This window comes from Bactrocera dorsalis, chromosome 5 (genome assembly GCF_023373825.1).
Source record: "Bactrocera dorsalis isolate Fly_Bdor chromosome 5, ASM2337382v1, whole genome shotgun sequence".
NCBI classification, from domain to species: Eukaryota; Metazoa; Arthropoda; class Insecta; order Diptera; family Tephritidae; genus Bactrocera; species Bactrocera dorsalis.
The window spans coordinates 70,553,130-70,559,427 of NC_064307.1; positions in this window are offsets into that span (position 1 = coordinate 70,553,130).

The window sequence follows — 6,298 nt, forward strand, 5'->3', positions numbered from 1 at the left end:
AACACATGCATGCTACGTTTGTTTTTGCAACATATCACAGCATTTTATTTCGTCGTGTTTTCCGAGGTTGTCTTGTTGTTAGAAAAATTATTATTATGCTTGTTGCGGCGTTAAAGTACACCCGTTACCCACACATACACATACTCTAAGCGCACATGCAAAACATTATATTGGTGTTTATGCCTACATTTAGGCGCATTTTCACACTCTGCCAACACTTGCGTGCTATGTAATCACGCGGCGCTGTTTTGCTTGCACGTTGTCGTTTCGGGAGTTGTTGTTGCTTTTAGTTACAGTTTTGTAACAGCTCGTAAAAGGTATTACGACAACAAAATGGTAAAAAAAAATATGTGCTGCTTGTAGAATTTGCATTTTTTCCCAAAAATGTTGTGGCAAATAATATTTTTGAGCAATTATGGTAACAGTGCCTTACAACATGAGGAGCTTTATAATTTTTTACAAACAAAATTAATAATATAGAAGCAGTATATAGCTGTATATGGTTTTCCCAATTACCTAAACCAGAATTTACTTTAATTTTTTGTTATTTTTACACTTGCGCACCACAGCTTAGCCACCATTTTCCTTTTTTTAATTTTTTCCCCCCTTTGACTTTGCCTTATGGTTTTCACGTCATAATTTCTAATTTACGTATGCCTTGCTCAGTCGGTTTCACTGATTTCTTATTGCCTTTTCCCTTGCTTTTTATTGTTATTGCAATTCCACTCGAAGGCAGCAAATGCACTTGTTCAGCGCTTAGATTTTTTCCCGACTTTATTTGTTTCGTTCATGTGCCTTTGTTTTGGCTTTTTTCTATTTTTTTACTTTTGCCTCAGTTTTGGGTTCAGTTTTTGGCACAGATAACAAAAATTCAATACACATACACACAAAAAAAGGAAACAGAAAATATGTAAGGTTCACAGCACTATTAAAAAGCGTTTACACCAAATTTAACAAACATTAAATCTTCTTGTTGCGTTGAAAAAAATATAGTTGAAAGGTTCAGCAGTGCGTATGAGCAACAATTTGTGTCAAGTAATGAAATATTTATGCAAAAATGTGTAATAATTCTTTTAGTAACGAATTTTTGTTTGAAACCAATGTTTTAAGGGCTAACGCTTTAAAAAATAAAGCATAATTACTGGACATTTTTTAAAGTAAAATTGCTTAAATCATTATTAAGTTATAATTTGCTTATGAATACATACAATATCTCCAAAAGTATTTTGTATTATAACAGTTTCCTATGAATACCAAAAAATGCGCAAAAATCCGCTGCTTAGCACTGAAAATATAAGAGCAATTCGATTTAACTGTGCCGCGCTGCGTATGAGCAACCTTTTGTGAACTTTAAATATTATATGGTACAAGGCAGTAAATCTTTATAGTATAATTAGTTGCAGCGTAAGCCAAAAACACAATTTTTTATGAGAAAAAAGTTTAAAAAATATATCTTCTTGACGCTGATCGGCCAGTTTGTATGGCAGCTATAAGCTATAGTAGTCTGATCTGAAGAAATTGCTCAGGAATTGTGGCATTGCCTTAGAAAATAATATATTTAAAATTTTGGGAAGATGGCTTGTTAAATAAAAAAGTTTTCCATACAAGGACTTGACTTTGACCGCTCAGTTTGTATGGCAGCTATATGCTATAGTAATCCAAAATCGGCAGTTCCGCAATCAGCAGCTCCTTTTAAAGAAAAGAATGTATGTAAAATTTCAGATTGATATCCCAAAAACTCAGGCAGACATGGACTAAATTGACTCAATTTGACACCTAATTCAGGGCATACAAATATACCCGAAATACTACCCTAAACATCACATAAATGTCATAAAATTAAACGCTTGTTGCATACCAGTAAAGCCTTTTGCCCTTTTGCCCTCTTATTTAGGCCTATTGCGCCAACACTCGCTGGCCACATATGGTCGCTCTGCTCCATTACTTAATTTCACGTTGCCCAGCAAATTGCAGCAGTCCGAAAGTGTTGCCAACACCATGGCGCCTAATTATATATAATTACAGCTCATTAAAAAGGGGAAGGCGCACGCTTGAGTAGTGCTGAAAATAGTCGCGCACAAAGGCTTAAAAGCAAAGCAAACAGCAGTTGCAAAAGGATTCCACTTTGGAACTGGCGCGGCGCTCACACATTGTCATTGTTTGGTATAAAGTGATGGAGAGTGAGCGAAAGCGAGAGCATGAGTGGCGCTTGGTATGACAAAAGACTTCATTGCTGTGAGGCACACAAATTGTGTATTTTTTTGGCAGTCAACGCCACTGTCATGGTCATTGTGTGCATATGTGTTGTGTGGCGCGGCACAAAATTGTCAGCAAAACGGTTCATTAAATGATAAACTTCACGACAGAAAAAAGCACAACGAAGCGCATAAGTAGCGAGCTGCCAGTGGACAGCTTTGCATTGGACCAAACATGAAGTTGCGCTTGTGCAGTGCATAAACAAATGCATACACGCACATACACATGGTTTTTACGATGCATACAGCAGCGGCAGCAGATAATGGCCAGGAGCGTTGTGTGCTTTGTTTGCCAAATATGCTGTCGCTACTTAAGTGCCGAAATTGTTTGAAGGCTTTCATTGCTCCGCATACACACAAACACGCATGCACTCATATACAGTTATAAATAAATGCATGTGTGTATTGGCAATGCTTTGAGCAATTTTTTGTGCGCTTGTGAGTTGTTTTGCTTGCTTGTCTTTATCTTGTTGTTGCTTGCATGTTGCTTTGTTGTTGCTGTATTTGTCGCTTGCTTATATTTGCACATGCACATGTCACACAAATAAGCACGAGCAGCACATATGCAATTGCCGCCGCCGAAGAACGGATGTTGTTCTCTTGTCGCTGGCACTGTTTGTGCGATAACTTGCATTGCTGCTGTTGCTTGCGATGCTGTTTAACAATTCAACGCGCCACTTGCAACAATTGCTATAAAACACAATAGGCAAACAAAAGGCCGCTGGCAGCTGATAGCGCTCTTTGGCAATCGTGCACTTGCTGCGCTGGCTTTGGTCCAACGCTAAGTGGATAAGCAACAATTTTCGTCGATCAAGCGCCAAGCAAGCGATTATCGCTGTCAAACTGGCTGCCATTGCTATTAAGCGTGTCCGCTTTGTAGATTCCCCTTTCCCTCTTTCTTGTCGAGTTGTCTATGCATGAGCTGCTTTATGGGGCTGCTGGAATGCCTGGCACGCGCCAGAGGTCTATTAAATTGTATGTTGGAGGTACTGTCGGGTCTGCAATTGATATAGTTTGCAGTGAGCTGTGACAGTTGCTGTAATTGATATTATATATTGCCGAGTGCGATTAAAATAAGTGAGACTTCGAATATTATATGGTATTTCACTTATATGAAGAATTGTGGGTTCTTTATAACGGAGAAGTCTAAAGTAGTATTTTTCAATATTCCACGTTCAACATGGGTACCTCGACCATCTTTTCACGAAAGAAAATCTACCACATGACGTGGAGGAATTTTGCATACTATTGTGCTTTCCAAAAGTCTCTCATGCCACTACACTCCCAACCGCTAATGTGCAAATTGCCGTACGCGCACAAAAGTATGCTTTAATTTAATAAACATTGCGCTGTGTTAAGTGCTGCTGACGGCACAAATGTATGTTGACCTTTCAGGGGCGAATTACCAAAATCCATGCAACCGACGAAGGTGTTGACTGGCGCTTGACATTTTTGTTTTTGCTTCCATTAATTTACAACGATATTGGTGAAAGTTTCGCTTTTAAACTTTTTTTTTATAAAAATTACATTCAATTTCTTCACTGCAAATGAGTAGCATAGTTTTGCTGTTGGTTTTGTGCTGCTGCCTCTATTAATTTATGGTCGGCGAGTTTTGTTTTGTGCTGCGCGTGATTCTTGCCACAATTTCTGTCCATCTCAAGTGCCTGTGTGTACTTGTCAAGTTGCACACTTTTATGCTCACGCATATGTGTGGGCTCATTGTCCCTTCTTGCCAGTGTTCTAAGTTTTCAATGACCCGGCGGTAGCCAAAGCTAAGGTTTTGTTTGATTTTGCTTTGAAAATGTGGTCGTAGGCAAACAAATGACAAACTTTTCCTATTCATTGCCAAATACAAAAGGAAAGTGAGATGCTGAGCAAGGCAAACGAGGCCACAGGTGCTGGGTTTACAAGGCAATGGAGCGCTAGAGGGCTGCATGTTTTAAGAAAAGCATTATTTAGAATTGTTTGGAAGAAAACTTTCCTGAACTGTATGTTTACCTCGTTGTTGTGTGTTACGATGATATGGATAAGCTTCAAGAAGGTGGGAGTATATTGGTTGAATTTTTGTATAATTTGATTTTGAGAAGGAAAAAGGACATTATCTAAGGAAGGTTGGTATAATTAAAGACTTAAAATATGACTTATACCGATTTTTAAGTTCTCATTGGAGCATACGGGCCAACTGTTTCGGAATATGAGATATGCCATATCATAAAGAGGGAAGTAGCTCTATAGATCGTACTATGGCAGATATACTTGTAGAATATGAGCACTCGAGGTAAAAATGTTCATTTTTGAAATAAGATCTAACTAAATAAAAATCTTCTACCAGAAGCCTCCACCAAGAAGGCAACCACTTTTAAGATCCACCTCTTTAAACTGACTAAGCACTAAAATTATGATTTGCGGTACGGTATCAAGAAACAGTCTTTTATGAAGAAAATGCAGTTGTCTGACTAAACGAGGTCATAGGGAAACTCTGTAAAAGGTTTTAGGAAATTAAAACATGAGCCAGGTTTATCTAACCAAGGCAGTATCTGATTCCGATATCAAAGACCGTAAACTCGGCTGCGTTCACCGTTCTATGGGAAAAATTTGTTTGTTATTGCAACAACATATAGTCTTTAGACCTGGTATCTGATTTGAATTAATACAAATAGATTAATACAATAACCCTTCCGTTTTTACAATGGCTGGGTAACCGGAACGAACCCGGTTTTTGATCGATTTTTAACCGATCAATCAGGTTATCTAACCCGGAATGAAACCGGTATGAACACAGTTTATAACCGATCAACCTGACAGCTTTCCTTCGTTTTGTAAATGTTTGCTACAATAACACCAGCAGTGATCCTACTTTTCTAATATAAAAGGCGTATTAACAATTAATTCACAGGCATATAAAAATATATGTTTGAAGTAATGTCCGTGACTCAACCTAAGGGACAAGGCGCTCTGTTATGGCGCAGCTATTGATTGTATACAAAGCCTTTGCTGGTTTTCGTTGATTCCCTAGGCTTATATTTTCAGTATATATATACATATATTTCTATATACACCTTTGTATGTATGTATGCAGCCCACTCATTTGTTACTCTGATTGCGTTTGACTGTGTTGGCGATTACTTTACCTGTGGTTCTGCCACTTTAAGTGTGCCTTCTTGTAAGCATAAACGCTGAGTAACTGCATGGGTACGTGTGTATGCGTGTGTGCATGCAAATTAAGGCTGTGCTTCAAGTTTCCTTCTGTAGAAGTTCAGAGATAGTTTTTGATTCTTTTCGTCGTTTTTGTGCCCACTTTCTTTGGCGTACATTTCATTGTTATGCAAAACATGTTCGGTGGGCCTACGAAAGCTTGCCTGGTCAACGCCACTACTGCCGGCAACGCCGTGTGTAACGGATATGCCACACAAGCAACAAAACGCACCAGCTAAGGTCAATGAGAGCAGTCTTCAAATAATGCATACGAACGTTGGAGGATTGGAGAGGTGCTGCTGGTAGCAAAAAGCGAGCAACTAAGAAAGTATTGCCCAGAGTCAGCCAAGCAGGCGCAGATAAATCCATTATGAACGCACGTTTGCGCACACAGACAGACCGAAGTGATGAAGAAAGGATATTTATAAATTTTTTCCTCCTCGCAGAGAAGCACTAGAATTGAATGCACTAATGGTTTGTCGGCATAAAATAAGGAATGAAAAATACAGGAAGTAAGAAGTGAAGAAAAATTAAAACTGAAAAAGAATGCAGACAGCAAACGAAAAAAGCGGTTTAAGTTTTAATGGGAGTGTGGTATTCTCAGTGGGATATAAATTTTACTGTTAAAAATTGAAAATATCAATCGACTTTGAAGAGTTCTTTGCAGAGTGTGGTTCTTATGGGCGCTAAAAAAAGTATTACTACGATGAAGAGGAACATTTTCAGCAGAATATCAGTGGCAATAGAGTGGGTGGTGGTGTTTTTACAGCCAAATTGGATACCAAAATCGCCATCCGTTGACCACTACAGTGTCTTCCAAACGGAGATTAAAGCAGTTAAAGAAAGTC